Source organism: Gasterosteus aculeatus, chromosome 20 (genome assembly GCF_964276395.1).
Source record: "Gasterosteus aculeatus chromosome 20, fGasAcu3.hap1.1, whole genome shotgun sequence".
NCBI lineage: Eukaryota > Metazoa > Chordata > Actinopteri > Perciformes > Gasterosteidae > Gasterosteus > Gasterosteus aculeatus.
This window is the reverse complement of record NC_135707.1, coordinates 21,189,039-21,209,890: the sequence shown is the minus strand read 5'-3', so window position 1 is coordinate 21,209,890 and position 20,852 is coordinate 21,189,039. Positions and strand designations below refer to the sequence as shown.

Below are 20,852 nucleotides of genomic sequence, written 5' to 3'. Positions count from 1 at the left end.
ATCAGTTTGCGCCAGGGCAAAGCCATTGGTCTGTATTGACCAGCTCCACAAAGGGTTTCCCTGCTGCACTGAGCGGATAACAAACCTGAGGACAAAGTATGACTCACGCAGTTCACGTGCTCCCAGATGTGTCTGAGCTCAGCTGAAAATCTACTGTGAGAGCTGAGATGTTGTAGTTCCAACCTATCCTACAGACTACAACCACAAAAAACGCAGGTATTTATTTGTTTAACCCTTTGAATTCATATAGACATGTATGGTTTTTGTCATAACCCTGTTTGAATTGCAGTTGATAAGCTGGGGAAACATGTCTCAGCCTCTCAGACCATCAGCACCGGTTCCCCCCAAGGCTGCGTTCTCTCCCCTCTGCTCTTCTCCCTGTACACCAACAGCTGCACCTCCAGCCACCAGTCCGTCAAGCTCCTGAAGTTTGTGGATGACACCACCTTCATTGGACTGATCTCTGGTGGGGACGAGTCTGCCTACAGGTGGGAGTCTGACCATCTGGTGTCGTGGTGCAGCCAGAACAACCTGGAGCTCAACGCTCTAAAGACAGTGGAGATGGTTGTGGATTTCCGGCGGAACAGAGCCCCACCCTCCCCCATCACCCTGTGCGACTCCCCCGTCACTATTGTGGATTCCTTCCGTTTCCTGGGCTCCATCATCACCCAGGACCTCAAGTGGGAGCTGAACATCAGCTCCATCACAAGAAGGCTCAGCAGAGGTTGTTCTTCCTGAGGCAGCTGAAGAAATTCAACCTGCCAAAGACGATGATGGTCCACTTCTACACGGCCATCATGGAGTCCATCCTCTGCTCCTCCATCACCGTCTGGTACGCTGCAGCCACAGCCAAGGACAAGGGCAGGCTGCAGCGTGTCCTCCGCTCTGCAGAGAGGCTGATCGGCTGCAATCTGCCGTCCCTGCAGGACTTGTTTGCTTCCAAAAGTACAAGATGGTGCTGGCCAAAGATCTGGACCGGAGGTGTTACGTTAGTACAAAAAGCACAGGGTGGCGCCACGGTTACTTGTTATATGAGGTCTACAGTAATTATGCAGAGAAAGTTGTGTAGGTGCTGGGGGTGTATTTTGTCTTTGTACCCTTTTCATTCAAATTAGCACGCAGACGCAAGAGTCCCTTGCATGTCCCTTGCGTGTCTTTTCACACCTCCTTGCGTGCGTCGACCCATTTTTCTATTTACGGAGTCTCACATTTCTGTTTTCACAGCACAATACGGCCATTATTAAAAGTAAGAATGTTTAGGTGAGAACGGATCAGATTGAAGAGCTTTTGTGGGAAGAAATGCGTAATATGAGCACTTGTACAAGCCGTCATTGGCGGACTATGAGGACGCCGGATGGCCTCTGATTCATGGAGGGAGATCTCCACAAACGAGGGGAACAAAGTCGTGGAGGAAAATACGGGACAAATGTGTCCTTGATGAAAAGCAGCAGTGTGGATGCACGGGGCAATAAAGTCTATGATCAATAAATAAAGCAACCAACGACTTCCACACACAAAGACGTGACTCTCTAGGTCGTCTTCAACAAAACACGTTGCCAGCCTTTAGTGTTCAGAAAAATATTTTTTTCATGTTTGTAGATTTCGAAAACATTCGGATACATATGTGTGTGATATTTTTATAATTTATATTGTTTACAGAAACATTAAACATTTAGTAGAAAAAGACAAAGCAGAATCAAGAAGGGAGTGAGCAGGAGCACACACAACAGGAAAAGAAAGAGAACTGAACTAATGACTAAATAGTATATGTTGATTCTTAGTAGTCCATGACCCCTTTAAAGAGCTTTGGATGACCCGCTTGTTTTTTGCAACTTTACTTTTTTTGGGCTTTAATTTAGGAATAATACATTCTAGATTATCGTTTGCCCTATTCGCTGTTGTTTGCTAGCGTTTGTATTTGTTTACGTTGCTGAACCTAGCAGGGAACGTAACAGACGTGACACATGATTGAATAAAGTGGCGCTTATATCTCAGAGAAAGCACTTTGAGCCAAGTAACGTAATAATGTCTACATGTAGAGATTATTACGTTATCCTGATCATTCATTTCATGTTGCTTCAGGAAAGACTGAAACAATGCCAATGACAGGAGTAGACTGCCGATAGGGGGGGGGGCATTACGCTAACAGCCACAGACTGTGACCGGTGACAGAGAGGCTGCACACGGACCCCCACCATCCATCACACCCTGCCGAGCAGAGGATGACAGCGCAGCACAAGGCGGGAGAGGGCAGTTAAAACGTTGGAATCAGGGAAAAAAGAGCAGCGGAGAGGACATTTGAGAGGGGATCACATGAGAGGTAAAGAAGCAGAGAGCCAGATGGATCGCAGAGGAAAATAAAGAGATAGACAGGAGGAGAAGAGAGCGAGACAAAGAGCTTTAAGAGGACATATTTGCATTGGAGACTACAGAGCAGGAGCTGATGCTGAAGGTGAATGTATGGAAGTAAATAAACAACAAAGGGTCCCTCAAATTGCACTTGCTTGTTTTTGTATTTATTAGTCCACCATTAGTTCCACATGAAGGAGCATAACAGCAAATTAACAAGTGCTCAAGTAGACAAAATATGCCGAGCTCAGTATCCAACTGCAGTGTCATCTAAGCGGAGGAACACAACATTGCAGATGTAATGAGGTGGAACGTGGAGGGGTCATAAATAGATGCCTCACTTCAACAACACAGCTGACAACGGCAGATTGAAAAGTCAGCATCCAGGGCCACATCTTTTCCTTTTCTGGGAGTAAAAAAGTTTACAGAGGCATTTATCTTACGGAAGACAGACTGCCACCAGATGTGTCCTGGATATATGGTCCTCCTTTAGCAGGAATCCAGAGTTATTGTCGTGACAGTGACAGCTAAGCCTGCGCAAACATCTGCTTGGGGAGAAAGTAACTGCAGGAGAAGCATGATGGCCACGTCCTAGATTAGATATTACTGTAGATCAGAGCTACTGATCAACATTCTGAGCAGCAACAACTGGAAGCTCCATCATTCCAATACGTGCTGAGCTGTGGATCGTCTCATTTAACAGATGTCCTCACAGAGACATGGAGGGTTCTTTAGTCTCAACCTGAGCCCTGGACTTGAGACTTTAAATGGACAAAACAATCTTAAGGGGACTTTCTATTTCATGTACAGCTGCTTCACTAAAACAAACCCTGGTGAGAAAGTGATTAGCATCGATACATTTGTGTTAAATCTTTTTGAATGGAGGATCTAAAGACGCTAACAATGCTCAGGCCAACGGTCACCATGCCGCAACCTCCGTACCCCGCGGTGCCCATGAGCAGCGCTCACACAAGCCCTCAGTGACTGATGCATGATCCAGGAGAGGGCGGAGCCTGTGTCAGGTACAAGAGGGAAGAACTGACCACTACACACACTGCTGTACTACAGAGGTTTGCTGCTCTACTGAGATGCTGCCACGCCTCCAATGACTTAAGACATGTCATGTCTCCTGGCATGAGACTTGACTTGATTTTAATTTGACCTCAACTTCAGATGTACCATGACGGATGAAAAAGGACTTGTGCTGCTCTCATCCCCAGTGAAGGAAGCATTTGATGTGTCCAGTTTCACCTTAGATTCCAGTCCAATTACAAGTACGCCAACTGGCTTGAAAACGTGAGCCATCATACAAAGCGTGGCCCATTGACAAGTGTTCAAATGTGCAAAAGTTTAAATGTATATTTTATTCTATGTATAAATGTATAATTGAGCTAAATGACATTCTGGAATATTGTCGACGAATCAGCAAACAGATCAATTAAACCTGCACAATCTGAAAGTAAAGAAAAGGAGCGGACCCCACATCTGGAGGAGTGTGCCCTTCAGTGGGGAGAGGAGTAATAACCGTGATTAGTTCCAGTGCAGATGGCGCTTCCAGGGGCGAGTTGAATAGAGATGGAAATCAGGGCTCAGCTACGGATGATTATCCAGCCACTTCAGATCCAAGATTTCTCTCGGCCTCACCACGGAGGATAAAGAAAAGATCATTTCCCCCGCAGTCTGAAACTACCTGAGCCTGTGATCCAAGGATATTCTGAAAGGAGCAGTGGGAATGTCTTCAGTTCAACAAACCGCCATCAAACAGGGCCTCGGTTTCAGAAGTGGCAACAAACTCCACCTCCGAGATGATTTGAAAAAACAAATTCTTCTGAAAATGTTTATTAGGCCGTGTATGACCACTAAATGCCTTCATCAATAAAGAAGCGATGGGAAGGCAGGAAATGGGAGCAGAACCTATGACCCAGAAGTCATATTTGCAGGCAGAACCAGGGCTGTGGAGGAGGAGCAGAGTGGACCATCTGTAAAAAGCAAGGTGTCTATGCAGCTACAGTCTGTGCGTGGGGGGGGGGGGGGGGGGTAGTGACTAATATCTGTGGTGCCGGGTGCACGAGCTGGCGCGGTTGTGTGGAGAAGTTGGCTCATTGCAGGATTTAGTCAATAGTGTCCACTAATTATGAAGCCTTTCAGCTTAACGTAGAGCGGAGGAACACAAGATCCTAGAGAATCCTCTCGCTTACCATTCAACTCAAATTCAGAATACACTGACTGTGCAAATATGACTAAACATTTTTCTATAAAAGGTCACCCATTAAGTTTTTGACAGGCAATTCTTTTCAGTTTACCTTTTTGAAAGGAAAAGTGCAACAGGCACTGGAGTTCAAATGATCTCATCTTTAGATTTCTCTGCAGAAGAGACATTTTTATTAGTGTGATTTAGAGGCAGCACAACGTCTAAGAAACCCTGCTGAAGATAAAGCAGGCGCTCAGTGTGGTCCCCTCCCACTGTACTGGCGTGTGTTCCTTGAAGGCAGCAGGCCCCCCGGGGTGGGGGTTGCCCCAACTGGAAGCACCTAGGTGAATAGTATGAGAGGAAGACAACGCTGGAGATCCTATATATGGGTTGAGAAACTAAGAGAATCATCAGCACAGGGCTCCTTTAATACCTGTTATGAGTGCAAATCTGTCCCATAAGGTGTTGCGTCACCTTTAACATCTCCTCTTTCAGACTTTCTATCCTACATCAGCTCACATGAATCCGCCGGCTGCCCGGTTTGGCTTTCTTGTGATGTGAGGTTTCCAGAGGTACAGGCTGAGGTGTGAAGGTGTTTCCTCTGCTTCTCTCACACACTCATAACATTAAGATAAAAATAGAGAACCGGTGAGAAAAGCCTGGTAATTGGGGACCTCCGCTCACAGCGATGCGCGTTGGTTCTGCCAGCATTGGGGCTCTGGTATCAAAACACCTGAGAATCTCAATATTAGGTTTTTCATCAACAGTGATTAGTGCACAGATTGGTGTCAGACAAGAATGCAACAATAAAATAATAAAAACTGATTGTATGCATATGTGCTGTTTAGAACAGGTTGTCCAACGGTAGATTTTTATTTTCTTTCTGATCTGTCCCTGAGCTCTGGCTATATGTTTAGGATCATTGTCCTGCTGGAAGTCTCAGGTCTTTTGCAGACTTCTCCTGGTGGCTTTGTGGTTGTGCCGTATGGTTTCTATTTTGGGATGATGCCATGCTGCTCCTGACCCTGCTGTATACATAACTAGGGTTTGGTGAGCTCCTTGGTCTTCATGATGTCCTTTGTTCAGTAAAGCTCGCAGGTCTTTATTTATACAGACCGGTGGACCCTATTTACTAATTATGTCACTTAAAGGCAATCGGTCGCACCAGATCTTTGTTGGGAGTTTTACTGTCGAGGGATGAATGCATATGCACTCCACACTTTTCAGATTCATTCGTAAATCCGCAGACTTCAAGATGATGTACCAATGCAATCCACTGTACTTCCTTCTTCAGGGTTCATGGAAAGCTCAAAAGCATCTCCCCAAAATAGTGATAGTGATAATAGACCCCTAGACGCCTTCATACCTTCAGAAAGGTATCCAGTCAATCCTTTCAGGAGGTGATTTAATTGCGGAAGCAGCAATGATGTTATTTTACGTTTTGCGATATTCCTGTTAACTTTTAAAGTGAATTTGTGAACCAATACATTTACAAAGCATTACAATGCTGTCACCCTACCAGCGTTAAGCTCAGTTTATGCTCGGATGCTCTCTCTCTCTCTCTCTCTGGAGACAGGTGTCTCCAGAACATATAGCAGGGATCTTCAACTAAGATGTGAAGAGGTCCAGTTAGAGAAAAGTTCTAGAAGCAAAGGTCCAGAAGATCATAATGTGACTACTTAGTGGGATAAAATAGGCTAAATAATGACAATAATATCTGTACTGCTGTGATGTTGCTGCTCTTCCTCTTCTCCTCTTACAAATTATTATTATTGTCTCTTTTGGAAGGTTATTCTTTTGTTTCAGTTTTAGTTTATTTAATTTAATTTAATAATTTAATATTTCTATCTTATTATATTGTATATAATGTGTATCTTTTTTATCTTTTTTCTTCCCTATACGTGCTGCTGTGATACCAAAATTTCCCTCTTGAGGGATCAATAAAGTATCTCTCTATCTATCTAGAGGAATAGAGTTGCATGTAATTAATACACAACTAACAAATCAAATAAATTCATTATGATTCTAAAACTCTTGACAATATTTATTGACGCGTAACAAAGACCTGAACATAAATGTGTGACTGCAAATATAAATAATGTTCTCTCAACTAAATAAAAGTAGAGCTGCATTTAAAAAAAATAAAGTGCTTCAGTTCAGAAAGAAAGAAAAAGGAAAAAGCTTGAATTTCCCACTTTCTGCTTCACATTTGCACAGTCAGCAAATTATAAATAATAAATACACATTTTAACAATTGAACAGTTTAATAGAACATATATTCCCCCACTGTTTTAGTAAGTGGGAGCATTAAGATGTAGTTTCTCCTGCCGTGATGTTAGACCTGGTCTTAATGCACCATGGCCTTCTGAGCACACGAGACACTGGTTTAGTGCTGCAGAGGGACGTAGGAGCAGAAACCAGTCAGTCTATTGTGGATTAAATGCTCGTCGACAGCGTCCTGCCTGGAATGCAAGGACTCGATTGGTCGCGTAGTATCACATGGGAAGGTTTAACTTGAATGCAATTGGTCGGTGCTTCAAGTCACTACCGTAAAGACGACCTAAGCTGCGCCGCTCGAAAAGTGCGCCGTCACGTTTAAATCACAACCGTCTCTTGTTAGCTGTTGGTGCGAATCCGGCTGGGACGGCTTCTGGGATGCGATCTGCCAGTTAGTGACCTCTGACACATAGCAACTGACCGAGCTTTTGTACCATAGCAACAGGAATGATTAAGTGCTTTACTACGAATGTCGGCTTCTCCCTCGTGAATACTGGTACTAGGGTCTCAGGTCGAAGGGTCCCTGACAGTCACCGAGCCTCTACTTGATCCCCGGGCAAATATGTGAAAAGCCACGGGTTAATTATGCAATGTAGGCCGCTTTGGATAAAAGGACCTGTAATGTAATGTCATATCATTTGATCGGTTTGGGTTTATTATTCTTGGTCGTCTCAGTGCCCACGTGTTCACGCACTATGTGGCCCCGCCATGATTCCATCTGCTGTTACTCAACCGTCACCGTCAGCGCCCCATATTTAACACTACATCAATAAATTAAACTGAATCTTGAAATAAAACTACAATACACACAAAATCTTGTTATGGAAAATGTCCATCAGCGTTTCCGCGCTAATGCTCGTCTGGTCTCAGCTACGGTTACTGCGTTCGCACCAAAAGCGAAGCGAATTACTCGCCCAACTAGTTGTAGTTATTGCGCTTCATTCACACCTGGAAGGGGGCGTGGCTTACCTCTGCAGCGTATCGGCTCCACCATGGGAATAACTCACCACCACTTCTGCTCTTTATTTGTTGTGTGAGTTAGACAAACGTCTGACCACAAACAGCGTCGTGTTCGGGTTCACGACGTCATCCGTCGCCGCACGCAGCTCGTATGTCACCGACTCCTCCAGGAAGCGCGTCTGGATGACTGCTGCTTCAGGCTGCTTCAGGCGGACCTGTTGCGTCTCTCGGTTACACACTAACTAACTTACAGGCGTTCAGGCTCATCGGTGTGTGTGTTCACGCTGTGGCAGCAGGACGGAGGTGATGGCGAGCCGAGCATCTCAACGCTGATTGGCTTTCGTAAGACAGCGTCGGGCAAAAAAGCGACTTATTTGCTTCACTTCGTTTGGCGTCCCACGCGATTTTCACGCCGCCCGTTTAAAATTCGCCTCATTCACGACCAGACGCATCTGTGCATTTACTTTGCATGGAATCTACTCGCATGAAGAACGCGCTTCGCTGTTGGTGTGGACGCACCATTACAGGCCTAATAAAGAAGTGGCTGGCTATCGGGTGCCCAAACGTACTGCATATTTCTCTAAACCGGTAAGTTAACTGACTGTGTAATGTGAGAGGTGTCACGGGTAGTGACGACCCAAACTAGTCCACACAGCTCTTCTGAACTTCAGGGTCAGAGGTCAGGAATGAAGGTGAACATGGTGGAAGGAATCCCACATGTTACAGGTAGGGGGAACCACAGCATGTCCCATGTTAGAGCTGCACACTTATGGACCTGCCTAGAGCTGCACGGTGCACCGTACGAGATATCCGTACAACACACAACAATCACTCGTTAACAGGGTAAAACACCACAACACAACAGGTTGTGACACATAAACAATGTGTAACACTAATAATTGTGCATTTATAGAAATGACCCAGTCGAACTGCATGCTGGGTAAAGCTCACAACAAGTAACTCTGCTGCTACATGGAAACACGCGAAAGAGCGACACAAGAGGAACAACGAGATGCACCAACACAACTTGTCCCCTACAGAGGAGCCGAGTGTTTTGGTTTTGTAAAATCCAACATGAGTTAAGTTAAACCATTTATTGCAAAGTCTGTCGAGCCTCTGGTGGCAACGCTAGCAGCACCAACACGCTAACAAGCTAACACGCTAGCGTTAGTTGGCCAGCGAGCGGCGAACATATGGCGGCAAATCACTGTCAAAATTCGAGATCAAAAATCAGGTTGATGCGCTCGTAAATCAAACATCCGCCAGCAAATCTCCGTCTCGCACGAGATATTTGCTCGCTCGCGGAGCGTGAACTTCCTCGCTCGCCAGGTGAGTCTCTGCTCGCGCTCGAAGGTGTTCTCTACGCGCTCGCTGTTTTTCTTTTTGACAGTGAGGGGGCGGAGCCAGTCACTATGGTCTCTACACCTGATTGGTTACAAACCCCGTCTTTGGATTGGCTGGAGTGATGCATTCACACAACTATAGAAGCCCGTTTCTGCACTAATGTAAGGGGATAAAAAGTCTAAATTATGAGAACAAACGCCCCCCTTCAGTAACCGTAGTGGAGCGTAGATGACAACCAGCTACAAGCATCATTTACCATCATTACCGGCACATTAAGACCAATGCGTCCAGCTCGCAGACCCAGTGTTCATTTTGGCAGCTATTTCTGATTTAGTCTTAGTCTTTAGGGAAAAATGCATATTGAGTCATTTTAATCCTTTTTAGTTTTAGTCGACGAAAACTAGACTAAAATGTAATTAGTTTTAATCACATTTAACAGCCATATTAAACTCCTTTTCTTCCCTTCTCAGGCCCAGGGACCCCCTGTGTTGTGTCTACAGCTGCATAATAGTCTAGCTTGCAGTACTTGGTTGTCCATCAGATGTCCCTCCTAGGGCAGGTCTATAGATGTCCCTCCTAGGAGAGGTCTATAGATGTCCCTCCTAGGACAGGTCCATCAAATGTCCCTCCTAGGACAGGTCTATAGATGTCCCTCCTAGGACAGGCCTATAGATGTCCCTCCTAGGACAGGCCTATAGATGTCCCTCCTAGGACAGGCCTATAGATGTCCCTCCTAGGACAGGCCTATAGATGTCCCTCCTAGGACAGGCCTATAGATGTCCCTCCTAGGACAGGTCTATAGCAGGTCGGCAAACGTTTTGACTCGGTTGTAAAATGTGACGGAGGAGCCGGGCCAAGAACAAATGGTCGAAGTCAAAAGATTTGGATTTTAACAAATAGCAAAGTATTTATTTGAAAGGCAATTTAACAAATTGGCAAAAGTGTAACAACTTCATGAGGACCAGGGACCTAAACGCAACACTTAGTTGTCTTTGTCTGTTTACTTGCAATGCTTTTGACACTTCATGGTCCTTTATTGTTTCCACTGTCCCAACTAAAGAGACCTTAATGTCCTACAATCGTTGCAATACATTATTTTCTTGGCTGCATCATAAATCATCCATTCTAAACTGGACCCCCACTTTTCATTCAACAGTCTTTTCTTTCTCTTTGTCTCTTTGTTTATGTGTTGGTTTCATGACCAGTTCTTCTCCCTTGTGTCCTGCAGGTTTTCCTCCACCTGCACTGCGCACTTCTATCAAAAGGATCCACCTGTCATGTAAATGGTAAATGGACTGTACTTGTATAGCGCTTTTCTAGTCTTCTGACCACTCAAAGCGCTTTAACACTACATGACACGTGTGTGACGCCTCTATGTTGCTTAGTAACGAACGTACGGTGGCCAAGACGGTTTAACGTCTTCTCACGATGTCGCGCGTGAACTACAGTAGAAATGCGTGAGGCTTCAGAACCTGCAATGAGTTTATTACGTTAGAGGCGTTTGTGACGGAGCGTCTCATCCAGCCGAGGAAACGCTGCCTGCCGTCGCCAGAGAACAGAGCAGAAAGGTCCGACGGTCTTTAAACGCGTCTTCATGTTTCTGTGAAGCAGCGCGGCTTCAGCCCGCTAACAGGCAGCTAACAGGCAGCTAACAGGCAGCTGAGCTAAACTAACGAAGCCGAAGCGTAAAATAGTCGTCGCGGTCCGTAGTCGGTGCACAAGAACCACCGCTGCACCGCTGCGAGCGTTGTGGGTTCGTGGGTGACGTCATCATGGCGCGTTAATATCCGCCGTACTTGTCTGTCTGTTGTCTGTCAGCTGCGTGCGGATTTAGGGGGAAAAAAGTATCGTGACTTTGTCAACCACCAACATGTTCGTCTCGTCTCGTTAACAAAAGTTAGAATAGATTTAGTCTTAGTTTTTATTTTTTAAGATCGGTTTCGTCTCGTCTTAGTCAGGGAAAAAAGGTTCGTTAACGAAACATTTTCGTCATAGTTTTGTGTGCCGGTAATGATGGTAAATGATGCTTGTAGCTGGTTGTCATCTACGCTCCACTACGGTTACTGAAGGGGGGCGTTTGTTCTCATAATTTAGACTTTTTATCCCCTTTCTTTAGTGCGGAAATGGGCTTCTATAGTTGTGTGAATGCATCACTCCAGCTAATCCAAAGACGGGGTTTGTAACCAATCAGGTGTAGAGACCATGGTGACTGGCTCCGCCCCCTTAGGGTCAAAAGAAAAACAGCGAGCGCGTAGAGACTAACGAGCAGAGACTAACCTGGCGAGCGAGGAAGTTCACGCTTCGTGAGCGAGCAAATATGTCGCGCGAGACAAACTTTTGCTTGTGCGAGACGGAGATTTGCTGGCGGATGTTTGATTTACGAGCGCGCATCAACCTGATTTGCGCTCTCGAATTTTGACAGTGATTTGCCGCCATACGAACAGCTGTTCGGGTCAATGAATTAATGTGTTAACTGAAAAAAGCAATACAGGCACATAACAGGATACTGTCTGAATGGTTAATAGCGTGATACGGACTTTTGGCCGTACCGTGCAGCCCTACATCTGCCCATCCTTCACTACCATGTTAAACACGGCCTCAGACAAGCCTTTGTAAAGCTGGGATTGGCTTCTACTATTGTGAAATGAGCTCTAAAAGTCCCTAAAACTAGACATGAAGTGGCTGAGTGGTCCCTGTGGTCTTCAGATATCTCTGAAGCCACTACCTAAAAATGGTCATTATTAGCGTACAGAATGCACGAGCATCAACAAAACGAGTCCACCACAGACCCAATTTAACGTTTGGGCCACAGAACTACTCAGTCCGATAAAGGAAGGAAAGGAAGCTTGCTTTGGTGTAAATTATTCCACATGTATGCTAATAACAACTTTTGATATGACTGATTTGTGGGGCTACAATGTCACAAACAACAGATAGAAACTGACCTCGCTATCTTGCCATGTTTGTTGAATATGGATTAATGTCAGCAAAGTTGATGCTGTTTCATTCAAAGTAAGCCCACCCCCGCTAGGTAGACGACTAGCATAGCAATTAGCTGCTACAGTTTGTCACATATACTTTGCATGACTGCATCATCTCATACAGCATGAGGCACACGTTGACTCAGAGTCAATGGCTGAGGCGTGAACCTTTGAGGCTTTGAGCTGTCTGTTACAGGCCTCTCAGCCAGAGTCCCCGTGTCCCTCCGCACATTGGCCAAGCCTCATTACGCTCCCTTCCCAAGCTCCTCGTTGGCTCCCTAATTAGGCGAGCCAATGGTGTCACTGGATCCCGAACAACTCGGGATCTTCTCCCCACAGCAGAGACGACAAGCCATTAGGAAGTTTCAGGCCACGGGGTATTGCCATGTTTCACCTTCAATGTGCCTACGCTGTGTGTGTGTGTGTGTGTGTGTGTGTGTTGAGTGATTGCCGTGTTGAGCCGGGCGTCACACACAAAGCGCTGTGGAGCTCAGAGGAAGCAGGGTACCACTGTCTATCTCTGTCACGTAGCCCTGTGTCTACAGTCCCTCTCTATCTCGCCTCTAATCCATCTTCTATCATCCTGCCGACCATCTCCTCCACCCATCTATTCATCAGCCCCTCATTCAATGACTCCCTCTGTCCCACCCTCCCCCACGGCCTCCTCTTCCTCCCTCTGATGTCACAAATCCAGATATGAGGTCCAGTGATGGCACATGGCCTCAGACACTGCAGCCTTGTTTGGAGAGGAGTGATCAGAGGGATGAGAGCGGGGGGCTGGGGGGGCAACGGGAGGATGTAAGATGCAGAAACAAAGGAGAACATCTAGGTTAGAAAAGACAACATGCATGAATACCTCTGAAAAGGCGTGTTTGTTAAATGGTTACTCAGAGCCAGCAGTGCCAGTCAGGGATTACTGTCCGGTCCATTTATGTTCTCGCCTCCTGGCAGATAAAACAGTTCACTGCTAATATTCATACCTGGGGGGGGATGATGGGCGCATTCTCAGACTCTGAACTGGCCATTGTCCCAGAAAGGCGTGTGACAAGAGCAGACAATTCCTGTGCGCTTGGCTCTCTTCAGAGCCTCGTGGCAGGTCTCGTCTAGGACGCACTGGGACACAACTGCGGTTTTCTCTTTTGTTGGAACAAATATACGACTTAAATTACAATGAATATTTGTGATTGGGTTTCCTTGGTGGCTTCATGTGTTTAGGTTGACATGGGACAAACATCTGCAGGGCCTTGGTTTGAAAATATGAATGAGGTCAAAAATAGGTTCAAATCCCTCGACTGCAAACGTGAAACGTGAATGAGTTTTCTACATAGACCCAAGAGTGATTTTGTTCTACCAGACTTTTCCAACCTCGTCCTCACCTGTTGAAACCCATCTTCACCCAGAAGGACACACATGGCATCATCTGCGAACCTGAACTCCATTCTTACCAGAAGGTTTGCGTGTGCAGTGCAGCCTCGCTAAGGATTGGACATTAAATGAGTGTTGCTGAGGAGGCTCCTGCACCAGAAGGGGCCACTGGATGACTGCTGGCCCCCAGTGGGGGTTTCTGGCTGAAAGTGCGCCACAGCAGTACATGGGCTGCAATCACCACGGGTTAACCCTCACACCCTGCTCGGAATGCCTTGTTCTTTTCTTTGGTTTGGGGTTCCAGCTCATTGCTCAGCCGGCTAATACGAGAACAACATGCGGACCATTAAAATGTGACAAACTCCGAGAAGTCACGGTTCCTCTTGGATGAAGATCACACAAGTGAACCGCGATGCGTTTAAATGCAGCCATCAGCTGGGGTGAGACACCTGAGAGACACAACTTCACACCCGGGTGGTTCCGTGTGCGCGCTAATCTAATCTAATGAGTTGCGCTTGTTCATTGGAAAATAACGTCTTCGGTCTGCGGCCGAGCGCGCGAGCAGCGCCGCGTTAAGCGGAGTTGATCCCCGGAGGAGCCACGCGGCGACCCGCCGGGGATCGGACCGGTTGGCGCGCGGAGCCACTCGGTGATACACCTCCAGCCCACTGAACGCACGCCGCGTTATTAGAGAGGCGACACGACACAACGCAGGGAATCTCCGCAAAATGTCCCTGTTTCCCCCCCAAACAGAACAGGGCGCAAACCGCGCGGGAGGTCACGGGGAGTCAATGCGGTCCACGTCAGTAGAAGAGAACCGGCGCGTTTACCTGAGTAAGTTAGCGGTCCCTCGGATGCTCCGTCGGTGGTCAAAGGCGCATCCGGAGTCCACGCAACGCCGCTATCTGCCCGCTGCTGTGGCGGTCCGTACGGTCCCGGTGCGTAAAGTGGGTTTAAAAAGCTCCACGGTGTCCACCGACAGTATTTTCTCACATTGTTCCAAAAAGACACGTCCCGCGCTCCTCTTCGGATTTCGAGCAGAAACTCCTTTTTTTTAAATAAATGTTCTCTGTTTGTTATTCCAGAGATTCTAAGGAAAAAGTTCTTCCCGGGATGTGGTGCTCGGTGAGCCGGTCCCGCAGGTGGACGCGATGGAAGGTGGTCGCGCGCGTCTCGGGAGCCGTCGTCCCCAGCTCGCGGCTCTGTGTGTCCGCGCGCAGCAACAGCCGCCTTCCTTATTGGGGAGCCCGGGGCTCGCGCTGCCGTCAAGAGAGTCAAGTTGTAGCGAAATGACTTCCAGCGAAATCTTTCACAATAAAGAAATAGCGTCATGGGAGGAGGCGGAATCTCTGGATTAAAGCAGAATTCAGAAAGCTCAGTTCAGGAATGTGAATAAAAAAATCCCGTTAAACATTTTTATAAAATCTATTTATAATTTTCAAAAGCCGGTCAATCTCTGAAAATGAATTAGTGTATGGGTGCGAGTAGACACGATGCAGGTTTTCTTAACTAGCTTATAGTGAGATATAAGATAGTAAAACACACTGTTGCCACCTCGTTTTATCAGCTAAGTTGGCCTACAGAGAAAGAACCTCTTAATAACATGTTTTATGGTGTTTCACAAAATGTGAGTGTAATTGCTGGTGAAGTACAGCCTTCTACTGTTTTACATTTCTAAAAAAACTATAATGATACAATGTTTAATTAATAGAGGCTTCTCCCTTGAGACTGCTTTTATTTTGAAGGCAAAAGCACTCATGTTTCCTGCCATATTCTACCTCTGCTGTGGTCAGAGCTGAGGGGCTTCCTCTCCTCGCCCATCAGCCCCCTCTTCTGGAGTCAAACAGCTCAAATGGAGCTCAAATGGACGTGTCCGGTCGGCAGCACCGCCTGTGTTCCCCAAACAGAGAGGACTCGTTGGAGACAATGATTTACTAGGTGGAGACACCACCCGCCCGTGTCTCCACCTAGTAAATCCCACAGCGCAGCCAGAAGGAGAAGACCTCGAGGTCATCAGGGGGATTTTAAATGTAGTGGGTTTTGAATGTTGCGTTTTATATTTACAGATCTCAGTGAGTTGTAAATACATCTTAAGATATTTAATCATGCAGAGCACAGCCGACACACGACAGGTGTATATAGCTACTGTCAAATCTGTATATTTTAGCATTGCATTTGTATTTGACCAGGGTCCCCATGAGAAGACGAGGTGTCCTGATGTGAGACATACAAATACAGGAGCGACTCTTATGTAATATGTAGTTACATTTTATTTGATATCATCGTGGGTTCTAGGACATCCTGGTAGTGTGTCTTCGGCCTACGCAAATCTATTCCAACCTTTTATTGAACAAGTGCCGGCATGAAGGTCATTTTCTGCTAAGATTAGCAGTGTTATGCAACATTTATGGTTCCTTCGTCACCTCCCTGATGGACAGGCCGTAGGTCTTCAGATGTGCTTTATTGTCCTCGGGGCTCTGGGGTCCCTCGGGAGAAGTGCTGCCGTGACTTTCTCCAGGACTTCTTGCCCCAGGGCAGCTGAGAGAGCACTGACCCACACGCAAAAAGCATCAGTCAGACACCACCAGAGGAGCAACATCTGCTCTCTGTAAGTTTAACCCTCTCGGCCTGCTAGTATGAAGTGCTAATGCAGTCGCTCAAAGCCGAAGGAGCTTTTTAGTCGCTTGCTAATATCAAGAAGAGAGGAAAAGCAATAATGTGATTATTATGCAACAAATAACTCAACGTTACCTCTGGATTCACACAGGACACAAACAGGGGTCTCCTGGGTAAAAGTCTGTGTAAAAGACTGTTATCCAGTCTATACATACATATATATATATATATAATGTATATACACATATATATAATGTGTATATATATATATAATGTATATATATGCTTTCCTCGACCACAATAATTCCATAAATTAACGCATTAGCTTTGACAGCCCTGATATACGCGCACACATATATATATATATATACACGCGTAGATGTTTGCTTGTCGTTCTGCAGACGTACGTGTGCCTTTCTAAATCATGTCCAATCAGCTGAATATAGCAATCCAGTTGTAGAAACAGCTGGAGGAGGATCAGTGGAAGCGGCTGTGAATACTTATGTACATGCTAGATTTTTATTCACTTTGTCATCATGGGTGTTTGTAGAATATAATTATTAATCGCCAAGATAATTCACAAAATAAATAAATAACAGGGCCCTGCCCCGTGCAAACAGGGACTAATAACCAGACGGAAAATCTAGTCTCATAATTGATATTAACAGTTTAAGTTTGAACACTGGGCCTTTACCACAGCATCTAGGCTCAAAGTACCAAACCAATCAGATCAATGCTGTTTGAAATCAATAAAAGCTGTTTATTGATATTCTATTATTATCAAAATAAAAAATACAGTAAACCTAATGACAAGAACAACGATGAAACGTGCTAATTCAGCTACTGCCCAGACAGACCGACATGGGCTGGACAGGGATGCCGTGTTACAGTTGTTGGTGGCCTCTACAGGCGGTAGAAGAAGCCTTCTTTCTCGCTCAGGCCGCCAGTGAGAAGGTGTCTCTCCCCGAAAAGCTTCAGGTTGCAGAGCGAAGGCGGATTGACCACACAGGTCTGTTAGCATCATCGCAGCGCACTGGGACCCCGGTGGTGTCACATCTCAGTGGCGAGTTTAACACAAAGCTGTGAGAAGCAACTTCTTTGGGGGGGTTTTGTCCCATAGCAGCCTTTGTTCATGCACGGGGCGAGCACTACATTTATTCTCTTTACCAAAACCTTTCATTACTACAATGTAAGAAAAGTAAGCCAAGAATGAATCTCTCTTTATTCCCACCAATTAAACGTGGCGGTCTGGGCTTTGCTCCTCCCACGAACTGACCAGCACAGCTGTAAGGCGTTTGCCAATCACGCTCCAGGCTCGGTGTTGTCCCGCCTTCCACCCGGGGAGTAACGCACGCAGCAGTCCTTCCCCACGCAGTGGAGCACCAGCCCTCCACCTCCTGCGTCCTGCTCTTGGGTCCCGCACCACAACCGACGTGACACTTTCTCTGCTGTGTGAGGAAATTGTTTTATTTGTTGTTGTTTTGAACCCCCATCGACCGGACCATCCGCACCATCCGCACCATCCGCACCATCCGCAGCCCAGTAGTGTGCATTTATTATGCTCCATGAATTCAGAATTTGTTTTTCCTCGTTAACTGTAAAAAAGGTAAAAAATATATTAAATAATGCAAAAAAACCCAAACACAATAAATAAGAGGAAGAGGAAATGTGTTCCTCTATCACTCCTCACATGAGGTTCTATGCGGCGATGATTACAAGTGATCTTCTGGGGACCATGAATACCTGAAGCAGATTCAGTGGTCAGAGCAGCACGATGAGACGATCCAGACACCGGGCAGGGACCCTTCTGATGAGCCACCCAGACAGATCTGAGGGGCTTCTAGAGGCGCCACAACACACAAATGCGTCTTCCCTCCTCGACAGTCATTGTCTCTGCTTCAATCAAATACAAACAGTCATGTACGAGTGCACACGGGGGCAAGTCCATACAAAAATCCATCCCGAGGCCACTTAGCAAACAGCTTGCTCGTACGTACCCCTGACAACAGTGTTTCCCATTTGAATATTTCATGTTGGGGTTGAAGCGTTAATGCCTTCAAACCTTTTCTTTACAATGGAAATGTCTGGTCATGTTTGCAAACATATTTCCTTTTTAAGCGGCGGAATGCGCCAAAGCCTTTCCTCGCCCACTTCCCCCTCTCCTCAGGAAGCAATCACATCCCTGGCACAATCAAAGCCAAATGCAGCCTAGTCATGAATTGCTTTTACAGGAGGCTGCTGGTATATTTTCTGAGGCTCTTTGTATTGGAATTATGTTGAGCTGGAGTACTGAGAGTGCATAAGGGAAAAGCAGCTGTGTTAGCAGCTGAACCATCACGAAAAACATCACGTCTCCTCACTGACGTTTCCAGGAATTAATGAATGAATATTGCCATTCAACACTAGTTAAGGAATAACAAAAGCTTCCCTCAAATCACGCCGGCCATTCCATTGTTGCATATTTCGTAGGCTGTGTCATCACCTTGGTTTCATTTGCTTATGTGTTTGAACCCCTCATCAGATAGCAACCGTTGGTTTGGAAACCCAATGCTGCCGAAGTGCCTTTAATCATCCATTGCCTCAATGTCGCCAGGCTGCAGCCTCCAACAACCACAGGCTGAAGCGAGCGGACTCTCAGATGGGACGGTCTGGCCTGCAGGGGGGCTTCCTACCGGCGTCATCACCTTTACCTCCACTGCTCCCGTTGCCTAGCAACCTGCTGCGCTTGACAGGAAAAGCCTTAAAAGCCCCAAAAAGTACAGATAAAGAAGATAATCTTCTTATTTTGTTTAATTTAGGAAGATGCACTTCTCCTCCGGAGCTTGATGTATTTCAGGCTGAGAGAAGAACTTGTTTTGGTTATTTTAAATTCAAATTAAATCAGTTAGGCCGTGTACTTTCAGCTAAAAGTAATAATGCAATCTCAAGGAAGAGGAGATTCCATCAATACTGTCAATAAAAACCACAACAGCAAACATGTATTTTTTTATGTTGCAATATATTTTAACTGTAACTTATTACAGAATATGTTCAAGCTCCAGCAGCTCAATGTCACCACACACATTGTTCTCCTTCAGCGTGATGCTGCTTCCTCCTGCTCCATAAAACACAACAAAGTAGTTTATAATCACACAAGCAAACAGAAGGGGCAACGCAAGTTCCTTTTCTTTGTGTATTTATTCTGTGACGTTACTGACTTTCAGGTTCATAACTTGTCTACCTGAGCTCACTTTGATGCATTTCTGTCCAGAGTATAAACTATATATAAACCGTCTCAGCCTCAGTAAGATATAAGTTGCAGCGGCTCCCGGTAACGTGAGCTGCTTGTTGTGTATATAAGTGATAAATGTGTGTTGGTACGAGCTTGTTCATAAGAACATGGACCCTGGGGGGTTCAGGTGAGAGTTTTTACGTTATCACTACGAGCAGTACAGCAAGTGAATTCTATTAATCAACGTTACGTTTGAAAGTGAACTCTGAATAAATGAAATCCTCGTCGGACCGCCTGCATGCTGGGACAGATCAGATGTCCAAATGGGCTCCTGGAGGACTGGGTCCCTCGACGGCGTTCGGAGGAGCTGCAGAGGAAGAGACGACTTTGAGACACAGCTACTATGTGGTCGTCCCCAAACCGAAAGCCAGCAACAGCAAGACCACGTCGATCCCAACTTAACCCGGAAAGGTGTGAACCCCCTCGTACTAATTGTTTCATGCTACAGAGAACCTGCTGCTGGTTACTGAGGGACGGTTCTTCGTATATCGTGCTGTATTTACACAAACACTGTTAAATGGTAATGCAGTTACTTTTCACATGCATGTATACAAATCACTTCTTTTTATATTTATGGGTATGGTCTCTACCAAGGCGGGTGGCAACTATCTGTTGATGGAGATTGTGTCTTCTTTGTCGAGTGGAGAAATACTACCAATAAGAATTCTTCACAATAAAACACAATAGGGCTTCGCCCGACTTTCAGTCGGCTCAGGCCTCAATAAAAATGACCCTCCCTCCTCTGAAAGGTTACTACCTGTTGCCTTCGTTAGTTGGGTTGTTGAATCTTAGTCATGAGCCTCAATAGCGTGGAAAATTACTTTACTTTCTTTCTTCTATGTGATTTGCAATTGACATGAACACACGTTCATTCATGCACAGTCATCCTGTTCATCTGCTCATTTACAAAGTTGGTAGCATTTGCTGAATTGCATGTGGGTCACCCTTACCAGCCTACTGCACAAAAGAAAGTGAGGGAAAGGTAGAATAAGAATGCCAGAATGTTGTGTTGTGAGGTCCATTATTAGCAGCAGGCCTAGCCGGGCTAGCAGTTCTGTCTGCCTCCAAACACGTCCTGGAGCTATCCCCGCAAACACAGATGGAATCCAAATTGATTTTTGTTGTGAACAGCTCTTATGACAAACCAGCATATTTCCATCAAATGTTACTGGAATTGCACTTGAAGCTTTCATGTTCCATTATGGTCTTTTTAAAAAGTATTATTACAAAAAAACTCAACCCAATAAACTTCTTTTCTATTTGGTGATTTGGACAAACAGGTTGTGCTGCGGGGCTCAGGAGACTGTCATTTGCACTGCACATCATTATCAGACATGACTAATTCAGCACGTGGCCAAAAGACTCTAAATGTGTAGTTAAATATTTATCACATCTCTCTGGCCATTTCTGTGCAGCGCTTATGCAGAAATTCAGTGGAAGCTCGGGGCTTTAAGCGTACCTGAAAACAGTGTAGCTCTCACGGCGTGCACTTGTCATC

General features: G+C 45.8%; 1 protein-coding gene across 11 annotated transcripts in view; it reads right to left on the bottom strand.

The window, feature by feature from the left end:
* Window positions 1-14,781, bottom strand: part of adgrb1a (adhesion G protein-coupled receptor B1a) — a 120,491-nt gene extending 105,710 nt beyond the window's left edge. For all 11 annotated transcript variants that reach the window (XM_078094118.1, XM_078094122.1, XM_078094113.1 and 8 more), the window contains exon 1: window positions 14,298-14,781. The gene's annotated coding sequence lies outside the window, so the exon portion shown is untranslated. The remainder of the gene's footprint in view (window positions 1-14,297) is intronic.
* Between the last annotated feature and the right edge of the window lie 6,071 nt (window positions 14,782-20,852).